This window comes from Ptychodera flava, chromosome 18, assembly GCF_041260155.1.
Source record: "Ptychodera flava strain L36383 chromosome 18, AS_Pfla_20210202, whole genome shotgun sequence".
Taxonomy (NCBI): domain Eukaryota; kingdom Metazoa; phylum Hemichordata; class Enteropneusta; family Ptychoderidae; genus Ptychodera; species Ptychodera flava.
The window spans coordinates 27706619-27727326 of NC_091945.1; the positions used below are offsets into that span (position 1 = coordinate 27706619).

General features: G+C 41.2%; 1 protein-coding gene across 8 annotated transcripts in view; it reads left to right on the forward strand.

Annotated features, from left to right (window-relative positions):
• The window catches only part of LOC139117291 (atrial natriuretic peptide receptor 1-like), a 135895-nt gene that overhangs the window by 76142 nt on the left and 39045 nt on the right, over window positions 1-20708 (forward strand). The gene's annotated exons all lie outside the window — the stretch shown is intronic.

The following is a 20708-nucleotide window of genomic DNA, read 5'->3' on the forward strand; positions in this document are numbered from 1 at the left end:
TACTCCATCGGGAAATTTTACGATCTCAATGTAAATATATTGATAGTTGTACTAGTTTATTTGATAAGGTGATTTGAAAAGTAGTTCCGATCGCACCGTGAATGTTGACCTCACCATCCAAACAGTCAACGTGGAAAGGCCATTGCAAAGAATTCTTGGCATCTCCGTAGGAGAATTCGGGAAACGTTTTCCATCAGTTTCCCGTGAATTGAACAAGCTTATCAAGTAAGCACGCTGGCCGTTCGTTGTGTTCGCTGTAGAGCACGTTCAGGATGATACGAGGTACTATGATCGAGTTACTATGATCAAGCATTGAAGTTTGACTCGGACTCACCTCTAGCCACTGCACCAAATCCCAATGAACGTTATTTTACGGATAAATCCCAACCATAACGTCCCAAACATCATTCACGTCATTCTTTGTGGAATTAAATCGTAGTGGAAATTAATTTACGTGTGCAAAAACATCATAACATGAACTAGAAAAGCTGCATCTGGTGTGACTCTTTCAATGGTCATTATTCCTTCAAAATCGACCGCGGCTAGTATCTGTTAAAGGGACATTATTTGTATCTTTTGACTTCATATTGTTGCAAACAAGCAGTTGATAATGTTATTCGACTTACTGAAAGATGTCTAAAAAACGGTCGACCATAGACAACTTCCATCCCGTTTGCGTACACCGTACAGAAAAACCTTGGGTCTGAGGTTTATGGAGGGTACTGTTAACCTCAGAGTTGGCAGGTTGACCTGCGATCAGACCACACTGCTAACTGCTATCTAGGCCGCTGTAAGCATCCGCGTGTACAAAAAATAAACCACACGAAGTGACAGTCGAAAGCGCAGGGGATTCCCTATTACCGATCCCGTTTGCTCAGTTACATTTTGACGGTCAGCTTTTCATGGAGATCTTGACGGCCAATCCTACTCTTAGATACACCATTCTTTGCTGCTACAGAGCACATTTTAGAATGGGCATTTCAAATGCCTACCAGTACCAGCTGACGACGACAAGGCCTATAATTGCGGATCTTTTTCATCTCATTTGTTCCTCCATATGCATATGTAGACTTGCCCAAAGCCTTTGGGCATAGAAATGTGAAAACAGAGTAAAATGAAGGGATATTTTAACTTCAGTAGACGGTCACGTTATTGTCGAGGTGATCGCAAAATGTATGAGGTGAAATGTACTTTGGCGACTGACACGTACATTATGTACATTGTTGGGTGAAGGCAAACTCTGCGTGGCAGGGCTGTGCCAAACCGCTGGCAGCACCTCGGTTGCGGCGTGCAGTTTCTCCACCAAAAACAACCCATTTTTAATCCCAAACTTGCATTGAGTTTCGTTTTAAAGCACACAGTACAGTACAGGTCTGTGTGTTCCCGGCGTTATACGGCGTGGAGGCCGTACGCAGGGTTTTAGGTACACGATGTGCTCAGCTGCGCTTCTTACGTAGAGCCCACTTTTGGGAGTGGGTCGGAGAAACAGAGGCCGTAAGCGAACGGGTCTAGGCAACTGTCATTGCGATGTACTTACTTTTGGTTCGAAATGCGATTCAACTGATACAAATAATTACACGATGCACAGAGAATAACAACATTCAAACAGATCTTGTGTGTCGAGAGGTGTGACTCCAATCGCGAGCAGTATCAATGACAGTACTCGCCCGGCGCGGTGTCACAATGTCACCGATGCTACACACCGTGCAGTGTTCAGTCCGAGTGCGATGTTTCCAGGCTCAACAAGTGATCATGTCGTATTTGTAAAACGAACCAACGTAATGGCAAGAAAATGCCCTAAAAATCTTAAAAGTTGACGAAGATTTGCTAACGATCAAATGCACAGGAAATGCATTACTCTGTACCTGTTTCACTATCACCACAGCAATCTGACATCGTTTTAGTTTTACCATTGACCCAATTGCGTCTATGGTTTTATTTGTTTCACAGTCCATGTCATCGATACTAAAATCAAACTTACAAGCAAATGCCCTGCTTAGTTTCACTATTTGACAGTAGTTTGTGATACGTGCATTTGTTTATGCGCCGTCTACTCCTCGATATCCATCGTGCTGAAGTCAGTGTATAGGTCACAGGCCTTTCACGTTCCAGCTGTAGTTTGATGGTTGACGTATGCGTAGTAATATTGGCCATGTGCAGGGGTTCAATCATGGCGGTTGGTTCAAATCGCGCGGACGCCCTTACCAACATTGAACCTTGCCGTAAAGAGCAGGAAGGTGGTTTTACATATCCTTGAAGCCGTCCATAGTCACAATTTAGGTCTCCCATTGATTTGACCGGGGATTTCAGTCATCGAAAAAATGAAAAAAAAAGTCAAAAGATACAAATAATGTCCCTTTAAGGCACAACGAGCGACATTTGCTATGTGCTACAACTGTACTGCCACTGAAGGTTTATCAGTATATGTTGGCAACTTTTACGTAGATTCATCAAGAGACGATATGATGTGAGGGTAGAATTCGCCTCGGGGACAGATATACAGACTTTCAAACTGTTAAAATTCTTCTTTGGTCTACCACTTGTGGTGTTCCTCTTGATGCTCATGGAGTAAATAAATTTTTCACCTGATTATTTTTGTGAAAATCAAAAATGCTTTTTTCCCCATAGAGTTAACATAGGGATGGCGGTCGTATTGCGCAATTTGTTTCTCTAGTACCAAATTTTACACAGTGAACCCTAATTTTTATTCTTGAATTCGAAAGGGAACAGTTTCATGATTCTTTCCGGGAAAGTTTGAACAAAAGTTTAAATCGTTCAATTTCCAGGTGCGTACCACCTAAGGGCCAGAGAAAAAAAATAGAGATTGTTTCTTTGGTGTTCTCGGAAAGACATCGGGGAGTACGGGCGAGGTTCGGCTTTTACATTTCTCCAACAACATTGTAGGCAATAATAAGAACTCCCGAATGGAATAAAACAAATATTGATATTGTTTCCAATACATTTATTGCCTTTAAAACCGCAAGATCACCTTTTGGATTTCAAGACAGGAGCATGGCGGTTAATTTTGCCAATAAAACAGACAAGTAAACAGGTAATAAAATCAGACACGACAATCGGAATAGTCCTTTTATTCTCCCTACCTTGACGTGACTAATGATGAAACTCAACGGCCCAGAAGAACTGAAAAGCAGCAAAAAAGCGCTGGCTTGTTTGTAAAGCTATAAAATACACCTGCTGAATTCGTTGATAGAAAAATTGACGTGGATAACATTCTGTCCTGGAAACAGTAGTGTTTAGTGTTTAGTAGTGTTTTCACGACCAAATTCTCCGAACGAAACCGACAAAGATGGAAAACGGAAGTACATTTAGCCTGTAGTAGATATAAAAGTGAAAGAAGAAACCCTTAAAAGGGGCGTCATACGATGAGTGGCGAGCGCCCAGAGACTTACCGATGGCAGATGTATACATATTTTATTTCAAAATCCGAATCAAGAGCAATATGCTCGCTTTCCTCCGTTTTTTTTTTGTTGATGGGCAATTAAGGGTCATCAGTAATTGCCCTGTAAGGGACGGGCTATCAGATCTTGGGAGGTTGGTGGTGGTCATAATCAGATTGTATATAAATGCAATTTCAACATAGGTATGAAAACTTCAACTAAATATAATAACTAATTATGCTGAAATTTGTATAGATTTAGCGTTTCGTCTCTGAAATGAAAATACATCGACAACGATTCGGGCATTCCGCATTAATGATACCGAAATACCAGTCCTAACACTCACAGGATTATTAAGTGTACACACTTATGTGTTCTGATCCAGAATCGGATGAACTCGCACGGGGTGGTGCTTCCAATAAGTCAGTCGACCGGGAATCTTGCTATATTTGTCTCACGTTTTGATCTAAAGAGAACGACTGAACTATGTAAATCCAAGAGACACTTTTAATAATGCGAAAAAAGGTTTGCATTCGGCAGATTTGAACAAACAGGATCTATTCAGTGACAGATTTTGTTTTCATTTTAACAGAGTTGGCACACTTATGAATTTTCATAACAGACGCGTACAATTGATTCATTTAGCCAAGAGACACGTTCGAGAAAACAAACCGTGGTGTCGGAGAACAAATGACACATCATTTGAACATTATTAATAGGACTAAGCAGAGCCTATGTGTTATCTTTCTACCAATCAGACTCTTTGGTAACTTTCATCCAATGACTGTGGACTATAATCTCCCGCCAAAAAATGTTTATCCTTTGGTGTTCTATTACATTCGGTGCATGCGCTTTGGCGCCTTTATATGTAATTGCTACAGTTGTGTTCCAGTTGGCGCCTTTTTTATCTCACGGCGTGTTCAGTAATAAAGCTTGTGTTCTCAGCATGAACTGGTGTCGTTCGCAGTTCTGTGTATAAGTCAGACAAGAACCTTGATCATAAAACCCCATCACGACATTTTTTGGTGCCGAGACCAGGATTAGGATGTCTGACGAGGAGCAGCAACCAACTCAAGCCGAGCAACTGGCAACGACATTGGCCAAGTTGAAACTCAAGCGCAGGGGACAACGTGCCCAAATGACGAGGCTGTTCAACCGTGCAGAACAACTCACATCAACGTTCGCTGCAGCTGATAACAAGACTGAAGCTTACAGGATACTCACAGCATTGAACACTCAACTGACTCAGAAATACGAATCTTTAACTAAGATCGAAGAAGATATCTTAGATAATACGGATGAAGCAAGCTACGATGCTGCGAGCCAAGAATCCGGCGACTACATGTCCGAGATATTCGAGAGAAACGACAAGATCACTGATTTCATCAAAACAACAAACCGAACAATGCGACTGGCCCATCGGCGAACTCCGACACCGCTACTCAAGACACATCGAAGAAAACGGTCGCATTACCGAAACTACAGCTGAAAACTTTCTCAGGAAACGTACTCGAGTGGGTGAGTTTCTACGACACTTTCAAATCGTCCATCCATAATGATAAGAACCTCGAGAACATTCAAAAGTTCACATACTTACGCAGCGTTTTAACTGATGAAGCTGCCCGTACGATTAGCGGTCTCGCCTTGACAAACTCCAACTACGACCATGCTTTAGAGCTACTCATCGAACGCTACGGACAGAATCATTTGATCATCGATGCGCACATGACTGCACTGTGGCAGATTCCTCAACCTACGAGTGACATTAACAGTCTGAGATTGTTTTATGACACATTAGAAAGTCATATTCGCGGTTTACAATCACTTGGCAAAGAAGAGAACGCTTATGGAGAACTTCTCATTCCCATGATTCGAGATAAACTACCTAACAATATTCGGAAACAGATTGCAAGAGATCACGGAAACAAGGCTTGGACTTTACCAGAGTTGCGCAAAGCCATCCTACGGGAAATCGACGCCATTCAAGCCGGAGTTCCACTCGATGAGTTATCGGTTGCGGACACTGCAACACAGTCTAATATGACCGCTTCATTTCATACTAAGGCCGCATCTACGCGCACAACAAAGCCTTTGAGAATCAAAACATGCGTGTTTTGTAAGGGAAATCACTACACAAGTGATTGCCAAGTTGTCACCGACCCGAAACGTCGCTTAGACATTGTCAAACGCGATCGTCTCTGTTACAATTGCCTTGGAAAGCATCGCGTGAGCGATTGCAAGTCTCGTTACACTTGCAAGATCTGCAAGCGTAAACATCACTCTACCCTTCATGACACCAAATCAGCTACAACGTCTGAGAAAAAGGGAACTTCTGAAGTTCATGTGGCATTGGCGAAGACAGACGACACAAAGGGAAATCTACACCCAACGGATCGGTTCTCCTCAAGACGGCAGTCATTCCTATGTCGGTCGGCGATAGGAAACCTATCAACGCTACCGTGCTGTTCGACGATGGGTCCAACAGAACTTTTATCACGCAGCGATTTGCTGACAAACTCAACTTGAAATCGGACACTCATGAGAACGCGAGCCTGTCAACATTCGGGGACAATTCGAAACAAATTCATTCCATGAAAAGTGCAATGGTAACTTTGCACGAACAGAATGGGCATAGCAGTACTGTCAACGCCCTGATAATTCCCGAGATTTCGTCCAACCTATTCAACCACGTGTCAGCAGAAATACTCAACTCAGACCATCTTCGGGGATTAAAGCTTGCCCACCCAGTTTCCAATGTTAAAACTATGGAAATTGATGTGCTCATCGGAGCCGATCAATATTGGAACTTTGTTGGAAACCATATCGTGCGCGGGGCAGGTCCAACTGCAATATCATCTAAGTTCGGCTACTTGTTGTCCGGTCCTACTGGAAAGCGTGGGAAATTGGACTCTGACATTAATATTCATCACGTGAATGTAGAAACACACACCGACGATGACATACGAAACTGGTGGAATTTAGAGCTCATCGGAGTGAAGGCAGACTCGCAAAATGATGAAAATACCGACTTCGAAACATATCGGGACACTCATCTACGTGTTGAAAATGGTAAATACATTGCCCGTTTACCATGGAAAACTGATCATCCGCCACTGCCTTCAAACTATGCGGCAACTGAAAATCGCACGCGCGCTATGGTTCGCCGTTTGACCCTGACTTAACGAAGAGATATGACGATATCATCGCCGATCAACTGCGCCGAGACTTCGTCGAGAAGATTCAAGATGATGACAAAACTGAAGGACATTATTTGCCGCATCGAGCTGTCAAGAAGGACTCAGTTACCACTCCAATACGTATTGTATACGACTGCAGTAGCAAACAAAATGCTGACTCGGCAAGTCTGAAGGACTGTCTTCAAACTGGGCCGTCATTAATCAATGATTTACCTGCCATTTTGCTACGATTTCGCGCTAACCGAGTCGCTTTCGTCAGTGACATTGAAAAGGCATTCTTAAACATACGTCTAGAGGAAGACGAGCGTCAATACACCAAATTTCTTTGGTTATCGGACATTCGTGATCCCGAAAGTCCATTTGATGTTTATCAATTCAAGTCTGTTCTGTTTGGGGCGGCTTGTTCCCCATTCATGCTCAACGCTGTAATCAAGACTCACTTGGAAAGTAATGCCTCCATACCGACAGCTGATGACCTCAAACATAATATTTATGTTGACAACGTGATAGACGGTGCCAAGTCTGATGAAAAGGCCGTGTCATATTACAACGACGCAAACCACCTCATGCAGTCGTGTGGGTTCAAGCTGCGCTCATGGACGTCCAACAGTGAACGACTATGTGAACTCGCAAAACAGGATGATATCTACGAACCCTCCATGATGTACCAGTACTCGGCCTGCGTTGGGAACCAGGTAGCGACAAGATGACCTACTCAGAAAATAATAGCGAGCCTATTCCAAATGAATTGATAACGAAACGAGATGTTCTCAGTTCCTCGGCTACACTGTACGACCCACTGGGCTTCGTAGCTCCAGTTCACATCAAAGCTAAACTCTTTGTACAGTCACTATGGAAACGCGGGCTCCCTTGGGACGAACCGCTCGATGCTGAATTGAACTCTCAATGGATACAGATCGCAGCGGACTTGAATGCTACACGCAAGACGACAATAAACCGCCAATACTTCTCAGGGAATCAAGATAACGACGACTGCGAAGTTCTTGTTTTCGCTGACGCCAGCACTACGGCCTACGGAGCTGTAGTTTATCTCCGCAGTTCAAGTGAAACTTCTATCGTTATGGCCAAGGCACGCGTCGCTCCAACGTCCGATTTGTCACTGCCTCGGTTAGAACTGATGGCCGCCCTGATTGGCACTCGACTCAGCAAATTTGTAATAAACGCTCTCTCCGGCAAGATAAACATTACACAGCGGTATCTCTGGTCGGACAGTCAAATTGCGTTGTATTGGATCAACAGTGTCAAGAAGCTGCCGATCTTCGTAAGCAATCGCGTCAGAGAGATCAATGGTTTTCGTCACATCTACAAATATTGCCCCTCCGCTGACAACCCAGCTGATTTGTTAACTCGAGGCATTACTTCTGATCAACTAGCCAATTCTACTCTATGGTGGAACGGCCCTACTTGGTTGAAAGAAAATGGAGACTGGCCAATCTGTGAACTGTTTGATAGCGCAGTACACCATATCGCTACAACGGACGACTTCATGATCGAGCCTCACACACAAATCGATGCTGAGGTTGCCGATAAAATGCAACACGTTGAGGATCTTTCTCGCCGATCCACTGAGAACATCGGCTCATCAAACACGGAAATCGACCCCGCAGTTGACGTTGGCATACAATACGCGGTGGACATTACTCGTTTCAGCTCGTTAGACAAACTATTCCGCGTTACTTCGTATGTATTTCGTTTCAAATCTCGACTGCAGCGAAAGAGAGACACGCCGTCAGGAGCAGTCTCACCGGACGAGATACGACATGCTGAACAGATCTGGATTAAAGACGTACAATCTGAGATATATACAGACACTATTCATTCCATGAGGATGAATGTGAAGAGGTTCGGACCGTTGGTTCAACAACTTAACCTATTTCTCGATAACGAGGGCACACTTCGATGTGGCAGCCGTGTACACAATGCAGCATTGGACTATGTCACGAAATTTCCAGCGTTGCTGCCTTCCCACCATGAATTCACTAAACTGGTCGTTCTGAAAGCACACGAACGCGTATTCCATGGAGGAGTCCAGTCGACTGTAACACAAATTCGTCAACAGTACTGGATACGAAAATACGACGTATCGTTAGCAAGATTCTTCACAACTGTGTTACCTGTCTGAAAGTTGAAGGAAAGCCGTACACTAACCCAGTCCAAGCTCCGCTGCCTGCATATCGCGTGAACATCACCCCTCCATTCAGTGTGACGGGGGTCGACTTCACGGGGGCTCTCCTCACCAAGGCTATTGATGGTAAACAAAACAAGGCATACGTGTGCCTGTTTACCTGTGCGGTTACACGGGCCATACACTTGGAATTGGTACCGGATTTGACGACTAAAACATTTCTACTTGCGTTTCGCCGTTTTGCTGCAAGACGATCCCTGCCTAGCCGAATGTTATCCGACAACGCCTCGACGTACATCTCTGGAGCCGAGGAGATACGCTCCTTGCTCGACACGCCTGATGCTCGAGATTATCTCTCATCTCAGCGAGTGAAATGGACTTTCATACCCAAACGTGCGCCGTGGTTTGGCGGCTTTTGGAGCGGCTCATAAGTCTCACGAAGAATGCGATTAAAAAGGTTCTCGGTCGATCATTCATCTCGTATGATGAGCTTGCTACCGTCGTCACCGAAATTGAGACTGTATTAAATGATCGCCCACTCACCTTCGTTTCATTCAGTGCGGATGATGACGTTAGCCTGACCCCAAATCACCTGTTACATGGTAGAAGCTTAACCTCACTACCATACATCACAGTCTCCGATGAAGAAATCGAAGACCCGACTTTTGGAAACCACAATGATGTTAACAGACGTTACGCACATTTGTCAAATCTCCAACAACAGTTCTGGAAGCGATGGTCAACCGAGTATTTGACAGCTTTGAGAGAACGTCACTCCGGTTCAGGAAACAAGCACAATGTAATTAAAGTGGGTGATGTGGTACTGATCCATAGTGATATCGATCGTAGGATGAAATGGCAGCTCGGGACTGTGAAGAGACTTGTTTATGGACGTGACAAGTTGGTGCGATCAGCTGAAATCTCCACCGCCAGGGGACACACCAACCGCCCTATACACAAGTTATACCCTCTTGAGGTAGCCTCTCAAGAATTATCATCATCTGAAGACAAAGATGTGAACGAGCGGGAAGACGCCCATCGGCAAGAAATTTCTGCTGAGAAAACCAATGACCCGCCCGAGTCGGGGAGACCGTCCAGAGATGCGGCCATTGCAGCGAGGATGAGAATATCCGAACTTTCATAACTTGTTGTAACTGTTGAGTCAATTAACTCTTTGAAATTTCTAAGTTTTTTGTTCAAACGAATCATTTATTGATAATTCATATTGAAAGTGTTCAAGATTATCTTTCGTCGCCGGGAGAATGTCGGAGAACAAATGACACATCATTTGAACATTATTAATAGGACTAAGCAGAGCCTATGTGTTATCTTTCTACCAATCAGACTCTTTGGTAACTTTCATCCAATGACTGTGGACTATAATCTCCCGCCAAAAAATGTTTATCCTTTGGTGTTCTATTACATTCGGTGCATGCGCTTTGGCGTACGGTGGCCCAAAACTACCTGTTCTCCGCATTCAAAGTCTGCGTCGCAATCAAATGTTTTTCTCTCACATATGTCTCTGCATTCAAAGTCTGCGTCGCAATCAAATGTTTTTCTCTCACATATGTCTCTGCATTCAAAGTCTGCGTCGCAATCAATTGTTTTTCTCTCACATATGTCTCCGCATTCAAAGTCTGCGTCGCAATCAAATGTTTTTCTCTCACATAAGCTTATGTCTCCGCATTCAAAGTCTGCATCGCAATCAATTGTTTTTCTCTCACATATGTCTCCGCATTCAAAGTCTGCGTCGCAATCAAATGTTTTTCTCTCACATATGTCTCCGCATTCAAAGTCTGCGTCGCAATCAAATGTTTTTCTCTCACATATGTCTCCGCATTCAAAGTCTGCGTCGCATTCAATGTTTTTCTCTCACATATGTCTCCGCATTCAAAGTCTGCGTCGCAATCAAATGTTTTTCTCTCACATAAGCTTATGTCTCCGCATTCCAAGTCTGCGTCGCAATCAAATGTTTTTCTCTCACATATGTCTCCGCATTCAAAGTCTGCGTCGCAATCAAATGTTTTTCTCTCACATATGTCTCCGCATTCCAAGTCTGCGTCGCATTCAATTGTTTTTCTCTCACATATGTCTCCGAGGTATGCCTCAGTGTACGTTATTCCGCGAAGCATAATTTCTATCGAACAGCGCTATTGACAACGACGAACATTGTATCAAGTTATTTTCAATAGATTATCGATCGAAAATTTGTTTGGACGGGCCGGGCGCTCGTGTGTTGAGGTCACGTCATAAACATTTCCACAATAACTTAAATATCAACATTGAAGGTATCCGTTGGTTTCCTGTACTGAAATTAAATCGACGACAATTTTTTTAGTTTGGTGATACTTTTACGTACGTTTCGGCACATTTTGGCGCACCTCGGCGTAGTTTGGCGCCATTGTGAACGGGGGGGGGGGACTACAAGCGAGTGAGCGAGACAACAATGTATCAATTTCGGACAAAAGGATATCGATCGATAACGTTCACTGCACGATTACAGTGGAGACTCTACGCCCGTTCGCCTCTGTTCTGTGTTATTCTTGCAGTTTACTGGGATTTTCATAGTTAATATTCGCCAAAATTTGGTATAAATTACAACAACCTGACTGGTATTTGGTCTGTATAATTTAAGAGACGCTAACCGATTAAAATGGGTCAATATTAGACCCTGATTCTGCATATGCAAACGCTGTAAGATCGCCATTTTATTGAGGGCAAGAGCAAAAATTCAGCGATCGGAAAAATAAAATGCAACTAAAACAAGTTTCGTCGAGAAATTCAAAAAACTAGAACGACAGCAATTTTGTATATATATCAAGGAAACACCGTGCCACTTTTCACTATAATTGGTTCAGAATTGAGAAATTTGAACGAGCGATAGTTGTACGGTCTGTTCTGTACATTAAACGCAATTGTTTTCTATGGGAAATCGAGCAGAGTAGACACATCGTAAAATGAAAAATACATCTGAAAAAAACCGTGGTTTAACTTTTTCATTTCGCTGTTATTTTTTATAATATTTGGTATGACACATATCATGAAGGGTAACTAAAACTCTATGGTTTTATTTTTTTTAGTTTCCCTCTTTTTTTATGAAATGACGAGTTGAAGATCGTTTTGCTGTTGACTGTGTTTTTACTTGATTTTGCATATGTCTCTTATCGCTTACGTATTTTTGGAATTTCCTTGTGAAATTCTTCCCAAAATATTATAATTGTAAGGGCAGCATATACGGGAAATAGGACCTGTTGCTCTTTCATTAATATTTAGATGTGCAGCAAGGAAATACGGCGAAATTTTCAACATGACGCGGGAGGTGAAATTGACTCTCCGAACGCGCACTCCACGTAGTGCACTACGGCCCAAAGGCGCCCCATTTTGTACGGTATATAGCGTCCCGAATTTTTGCCACACATACGTGGAAACCAACGGATACCTTCAATGTTGATATTTAAGTGTATAAGTCAATATATGGGTTATTGTGGAAATGTTTATGACGTGACCTCAACACACGAGCGCCCGGCCCGTCCAAACAAATTTTCGATCGATAATCTATTGAAAATAACTTGATACAATGTTCGTCGTTGTCAATAGCGCTGTTCGATAGAAATTATGCTTCGCGGAATAACGTACACTGAGGCATACCTCGGAGACATATGTGAGAGAAAAACAATTGAATGCGACGCAGACTTGGAATGCGGAGACATATGTGAGAGAAAAACATTTGATTGCGACGCAGACTTTGAATGCGGAGACATATGTGAGAGAAAAACATTTGATTGCGACGCAGACTTTGAATGCGGAGACATATGTGAGAGAAAAACAATTGATTGCGATGCAGACTTTGAATGCGGAGACATAAGCTTATGTGAGAGAAAAACATTTGATTGCGACGCAGACTTTGAATGCGGAGACATATGTGAGAGAAAAACAATTGATTGCGACGCAGACTTTGAATGCAGAGACATATGTGAGAGAAAAACATTTGATTGCGACGCAGACTTTGAATGCAGAGACATATGTGAGAGAAAAACATTTGATTGCGACGCAGACTTTGAATGCGGAGAACAGGTAGTTTTGGGCCACCGTATTGTCGCCTGTCTATGTAATTGCTACAGTTGTGTTCCGGTTGGCGCCTTTTTTATCTCACGGCGTGTTCAGTAATAAAGCTTGTGTTCTCAGCATGAACTGGTGTCGTTCGCAGTTCTGTGTATAAGTCAGACAAGAACCTTGATCATAAAACCCCATCACGACACGTGGAACGAATAAAGATTGTGAGCAGTATACAGTTTTCCATGGCGGACCCAAGCTGTGTACTATATACTTACCCCCAACCTTAATGACCCTCTAAGTTACTATTGATTTAACGCGAAACGCCATCCGTACATGTTACTACTCTTAATTCTTGCCGGAGCACACGGTATTATGAAGAAGTCGAGTGCACACCATAAAAGCGATGGCACCTTTAATTACGATTGTAGCCCTTGAAATTGGGTCGGCAACATCTTAACACCGTGTCAAATTGATTATAGTAATGATTCAGGTAATTAAGTATAAGCAATACCAGGACAAAGTAAAGCGTAATTCTAATACATGGCTTGAAAATGATTACATCGGCATGAAAGAGCTACCGGTATGGCTTACAGTATTTTACAGTACGTTGTAGGCGAAAGCTGAGGAAATCCGTAATGAACAGACTTTGTCTCATCATCTGTTTGGTGTTCAGTACCACATTGTAAGCGACGTCCATGAATAGTGTTATGCAACATCAATAATGTCATTTGTTTGCACATAACACATCTGTTGACCTTGCAGATTCAAAGGAAAATCTGACTTGGATTTATAGTATTGATAACACATATTTAGATTCAATTGAATATGCTAATTAAAAACATTGAACAAAAACACATTACCTTGGTGTGTATGTGTATATTTATATATACTATATACACACACAATGCCTCGTATATCGAACGTCGCGCGCTCCATATGATTCTATGGTAACTCGTTGATGACGTCGTGGGCCGCATAGTCATCATTGGACTGAAAGTGAGCCGGACCTATTTTCAACTTGACAACTTCAGGATTAAAAAAATGATCAAATTACATCTTTTACTTAGGAAATACTATTTTTACAAAATTATGATTCAAATATATCAATGCGTCGTTCTATAATGAAAATCGTTCTATATTTTCAACAGATTTTCGTCTAAAATAGAAATGAAGCATATAACTGTCATTTGTGGGCAAATCAAAAAATTTGAAGAGAAAATTATGTCAGAGAGGCATGTAATAAAAAACATTATAACCCAATCATGGGACTATGTACCCTCGGGGCAGGAGACCGTTTGCCCTCCTTATCGGGCAAATGGTCACCTACCCTCGGGCACATAGTCCCAGGTTTGAGCTATAATATATATATATATATATATATATATATATATATATATAATATATATTAAGATAGACATATAACTCACCATATATCTATATCTATCTATCTATCTATCTATCTATCTATCTATCTGTCTATCTATCAATCTATCTATCTATTTATAAGAATGTGTAGTCAATGGAATCTGTGACGTATGCAGCTAGAATTACACATTAAGACCGTAGAGACACCATGTAGCGATTCTACTTGTTGCAAGATTTCTCATGTGTCGACTATACATTACTGGTAATTATCGGGATGTCAGGTTTCGCTCTTAGCTAATCAAAGATTGTACAATCTACTAGTTTTTCGTCGAGATGGCGGTGTCCCAAAAGAGTAATTGTAGAAACCCCTGTGCAAATGCAAGAATATTACTTTCAGTAAAGTCTTCCTACGATCGCTATCTGCCGTGCAGGAGAAGCCGACGAAACGGAGTTTATATACGGTTGAGCAGTCAAGCGTTTGTCCCAATCGACCATCGACGACAAAAGTGAAATTGGAAATATGATCTAATAATAGCTCATCCTTGCGTGCGTTTTGTTTGAGTAAGATTTGAATCGATCAGCGCTATCGGCGACATTCACGCTGGCTCTCACTCATTACTGAAGGCGACGGTGTCGACCTGCTTGCTCACGTGGCGTTATTATGAAACTGAAACAATCTTAATGTGCACATTCACAGCAAACATGGAATGCTAACACTGTAAATCCCGGTATTCCCCTTTCAGCTTACATGTAGCACTGTCACCAACCATTCTTTCCGATGTGTAGGTTCAAACTCACTGTCACTCGTGGCGAGGACAGGGCAAGCGCGCTGTTTTTGTACACAGATCAGTCACATTAATCTAGTTTTGGATTAAGTGTCGCTAAACATGATCAAAAGTGCCGCTGACATATTCCCCGGTTGTCAAGCACATTGCAATTTTCGTCAAGGGAGAAGGGAAATTTACGATCGTTTTGTGTCAGAGAGACTATGTATATCTTTGAAGAACCCCCACTCGGTCAAGCTCAAAAATACACAACTGTCAGGGACGTGCACTGTGTATGGTGATGTTGACGTACAAAGACTTGCTTACTCAGTCATGTTACAGTGCCCTGTGTTCAGTCATTGAACTAGTTTTGTGACATTGTTTTATTGAGTTTGAATATTGAAATTACTTTTTATTATAGGCAAACAAAGTCTTTTATGAAGCAATAAATTATGGCGAGGGAAAGATATAACAATTGTATATTTGCTGATCATGGATGACTCATGAAACGGAAACGACGGAGTCTCCGCTAGTCCGCCTGTCTGCCTGTCTGTCTACATGTGTCTGTCTGTCTGCCTATCTGTCCGTCCGTCGTCTATCTATTCGTTCATCCATTCGTCCGTACGTCAATCTTTCTGCCTGTCTGGAATGTATGTATGTATGTATGTATGTATGTATGTATGTATGTATGTATGTATGTATGTATGTATGTGTGTATGTATAGATGTATAGATGTATGTATGTATAGATGTATGTATAGATGTATGTATAGATGTTTGTAGGCCTATATGTGTCTGCTTGCATGTCATGATGCGTGTGTGTGTGTGTGTGTGTGTGTGTCATGGTCAAATTACGCAATATATTTACTTCGCCCTCGTATTGTGTTCAACATGTCAACTCTTTTTTTGCAATTTTTTTCGTTTGATTTCGGCAAGATATTATGGAAGCATACTTGTACTGGTAGGCTGAATTTTATGACAAACTTAGTAATTGCCTTTGATCTAGTCTAGATAGTTCTCTTTCTATCACACCATTCGCAGGAGTGCTCTTTGTAAGCCGACTTGTTATTTGTATTGCAGTTTTGACTGACGGAAGGCTCTTACGTCCCTTTACGAATGAATAATCTTTCGCATCCTTTATTCTTTTCATCAACGGAGCCTCTTCCCCTTATGCCTACTAGACATCCCCTTTCACAAACAGCATATGTTAACCCGTTTTGCGCATGGTGTTTAGTAGTCTCTATTTCAAGCTTTCTTTAAATAACCAAAAAATATTTTTACAAAAGGGCTTTATAACTACCTTAGTGGAATTTTACAATCTTTTGGCAATTAGCAGAGGCATCTAAAACTCTTTCATCTTTCAATGGAAGATAATGAAACGCATTGTACAAAATGTATCAAAATCTAACATAACAAATTGAATACCAACATCCATGTTAGGGTTTCATGTCACAATTGTTCGACAACCGCTGGTTACGTATAGAAATCACAAAACATATTTGGGGCGGAAGGTATGTAACAGACACGCTTTAGCGTTAAGTCACAAAATGCCAGTGAAATGAAGATCTGACGATGAAAGAGATATGAAAACGCATTGTGCAAATGCAAACGTCAGGATTGTTCACACGCAATCAAGTTGTTAACGTCCGACGTACTTCTTTTTGATAGGCCAACAAAGGACCATCCTGTCCACACGACAGCCCTCGATGCACGATGCTTTCAATAGAGCAGATTGAGCGAATATCGTGAGGAGTATAGCTAAGTAGACCACCTATGCGACCTACAGTATAACGATTGTCCTCAAAATGCCGTAAAACATAGAAATCAGTTCTGTTCAGTAAGCCATTGCGCAGCTGTCAATATTGAATCTATTGATGAAGAATTTTATGATTTTGATTGTTGGTACCAGAAACAAGTAAGAGTCGAATGTGGGAACATAATGTTTCGCTATTACAGAGCAGGCACTTGTAGTGCATTAAGCGCTTTAACTATTGAGATTTGTTGCACGTCTGAAAAAAACCGTCTAATCTCTGAAGAGATGTTTTGGATTCCAATTATCAAGTCATATTGTCTTTTAAAATGTTGCTCTTTCAATCCTTGGTGATGGATTTGGTCCCTTAAACCAGGGGCTTACACAAGTGCATGTATAGTACGACAGCCATATTTAAGTTGCAACTCGAACATTATTTAGTTGTTAAAATCTTAAGTTGCGTGTCTGTCTCCAATGTTGGAAAAAGATTTGTGCTCACACTTCGGTAAGCATTTCTACAGGTGTTGCATTTGATTTCAAACCATCTTTTATTGAAAAGAAATGCAAAAATGATATGGTCGATTGAGCTTTAAGTGTCGAATTATTTCAGAGTTAAAAGGTCAGTCTTGTGACTTCTATAAGTAACCAGCGGCTATAGTTAGTTAGTTAATATTTTATTATAGTGACACACTTTCACATACCTATATACATACACTGAATTAAATCCTTTAGAAAATATGAAAATTAAATAATGTGAGACTCCAGCCGAGTATTGGCTTATGGGTCACTTTTACATAAGTATAACTTACAGTGTGCATCGCGTTCCCTCAGGGAACTGAAGTTTCATTTCTCCTTCGGATAAACATTTCATAAATACATTTAGAGAATGTATTCATGTGATCAATGGTAAAAGGTTTTGCAAGCTTCTCACTCGGTGGTACATTGGTGACTGCGTTTAATAAAACGTAATCGAATATCCTTGTACAATCTACACTCAAAGACAAAGCTACACTACATGTTGTATGATATTGAAATTAATGTCCATCGACGCACTGTAGCACAGCCTCTTGATTCGCTGTCAATATTATTTCATATGGTTTTCACGTCATCAAACAATATTATAATCACCGAGACGCAAACGGCGATGTGGTGAGGATCGTCAGGTCAAGAGTTCAAATGAGCGATCGAGGACGGCTCCTTACATTGACGACAGCGTGTCAGTTTCAAGTATTCGAAACATGCAACCATTAACCGATCGATAAGATCAATTCTTGCCAGGAGCGTTGCTAGTACCTTATCGGGTCAAAATAGTTCACAACGAACACGGAAAAGAAAAACGTTTCAGTGAGGTGAAATTTGATGCTGTGTTTCATTAAAAGAATTATTGTGCTGGAGAAACCTATGTAATCAAAGTACAGTAACAGCGGTATACAGATTTATCACCAGGTTTATCATGATACTACGTACACTGTTACTGTAAGACATTTCTTGTTTTACAGGCATCTTGTCATATCGCGTGACGTCTTGTTGAAAATGTCAGACTTCATAAACAATTCTGTTAATGGAAAACAAGTATATAAATCCATTAGTTGTTTGGTTTCTTTTGGGGGAGCAATAACTTCAATATCCTTCGACATATTATTTCTTAAACCTTCAAGAAGCAAGAAAACAGGAGTTTATCTGTGGTCAATTGGAAGGGCACGCGGCAGCAGGATCGGGAATACACCGACTTGCTGATCGAGCTATTGTTTCATGAGAAACTTTCAACCAATAGGAATGACTGTCTCTGTAACGTTTAAGATTTTGCTCTTTGTCTTGATAACGTAATGAAAGGATCTTAAAAGCTTCTCCAATTGACCGATACGACATTTCTTGTTTTCACCGACATCTTGTCATACCCTGTGACGTCCTCTTGAAAATGCCTGACTTCATAATCAATTCATTCCTGTTATTGAAAAACAAACATATAAATCCGTGATTTTTTGGCAGTAACTTCAATATTCTTTAACATGTATTCCTCAAACCTTCAAGAAGCAACAAAACAGGAGTTTATATGCAGTCAATTTGAAGGGCACACGGCAGTAGGATTGGAAATACACCGTCTTGCTTATCGAAACGTTGTATCAATTGTGTTCAAACAATTGAGAGCCAAGAGAAGCTAATAAGTTTTGAAAGTGAAACGAACACAGTTAAGACAAAAAGTTTTAGTGAGATGAAATGTGATGCTGTGTTTCATTAAAAGAATAGTGCAGGGGAAATCTGTGAAATCAAAGTACATTAATTGCAGTATACAATTTGATCACCAGATTCATCAAGGTACTATGTTACCGTAAGAAATTTAATTTTACAGGCATCTTATCATATCGTGTGACGTCCTGTTGAAAATGTCAGACTTCATAAACAATTCTGTTAACGGAAAACAAGTAATAAATCCATTAGTTGGTTTTTTTTTTTTGGGGGGGGGAGCAATAACTTCAATATTCTTTGACATATATTTCTTAACCCTTGAAAAAGCAAGAAAACAGGAGTTAATCTGTGGTCAATTGAAAAGGCACGCGGCAGCAGGGTCGGGAATACACCGTCTTGCTGATCGAGATATTGTTACAATCGTGTTCAAACAATTGGGAGTCAAGAGAAGGTTTCAACAAGTAGAAATTGACTGTCTCTGTATAAGATTTGCGATTTTCTCTTTGCCTTGATAACGAAATGAAAGAAGCTTAAAAGCTCTTCAAATTGACCAATAACAATCTATTGTGTGATAGCTATCACATTGCAGGCTACAATTGAAGCAATTGGCTGAATAATCCAATTTCCGTGACAATTCAACCCATATCTATTACATTTAGTGCTTTTTAACATGAAAAGACCTGTTCGACAATCCAGAACGTCCAACATAAACCACAACGACGACTTTGTGGTGTCAACTCTCAATCTTGTAGAGCAGTTTTGATCGTACTTAAGTCTTTCTCGGCGTAGAGCAACGCTGTATTCAGCGACGAGAGTGAAGACCATTCACAGATTGTTGTATATTGTGGCAAATATTTCAGCGAATATATCTGTAATGCATGGCTAAGTTTTGCCTCAGACTTCGATATTGGATGCCTGTAGGTATGAATACACAGGAAGACGGCCTGCCTAAGATTATCTCACGAAAATCGCGTCTCTATTACATCTTAATGTATCAACGAAACACATAGATGCTTTATTTGATCTTCATTTTGTATAAGATGTGGATTAAAGTATAAGTATATGACCCTTCGTAATTCTCACATCTATCCTAAGCTCAAATATCTGAAACCGTGCTGTACGGATAGACAAGTCAGTAACGTTAATACCACACTTGATTTGAGTGTTGTCCCTGGGGCAATATACCGCCGTCAGAGAGGTAGATAAACTTTGCATTTCCTGTTGTTGTGTTGTTACGTCAGTGCCTTTACTTTACCACGATACCAGGACGAGATTGTCATCGATTCACGTGGACACCGTTTACAGCTGAAGTTAAGACTTTGTTCACGACAGTTCAGCGTCACTGGACCAACGTTTGCACTCCGGTCCTAAGTTAGGAAGTTGCGGCTCCGCTTCAAGGTGATCCAACATTGCGACTGACTGAGTTTTAAACATAACTATTCCCACTCCGAACCAGACCTTCAATTGTAAACGGGACGTCACTGCAAGATAGACAGATTGCCAACCCAAAGCACAATACAGCAATCTAACATAAGAGCTAAAGACACTGATGTACGCACCGGACCATGGGTACCCAATTGTTTCATACCCACTTTCGTAAACGTACAACTGTATACTTGCAAAGTAGTACAAGAGTACATGTAACGACACCACGCATCAATCCCCGTATCGAAAATACGAACATTCGCCTAGTGTTCACAATTTAGGCCTACTTCGATTGTACCGGTGTGTTTCACAATTTACCAAATTTATTTAACGAAAAATAAAGAAAAAACACCTAGATCCTTGCTAGTTGTTCATCGCTTCCCCTCTACCCATTACCTATGGGTACAAAGAATTGACTGAA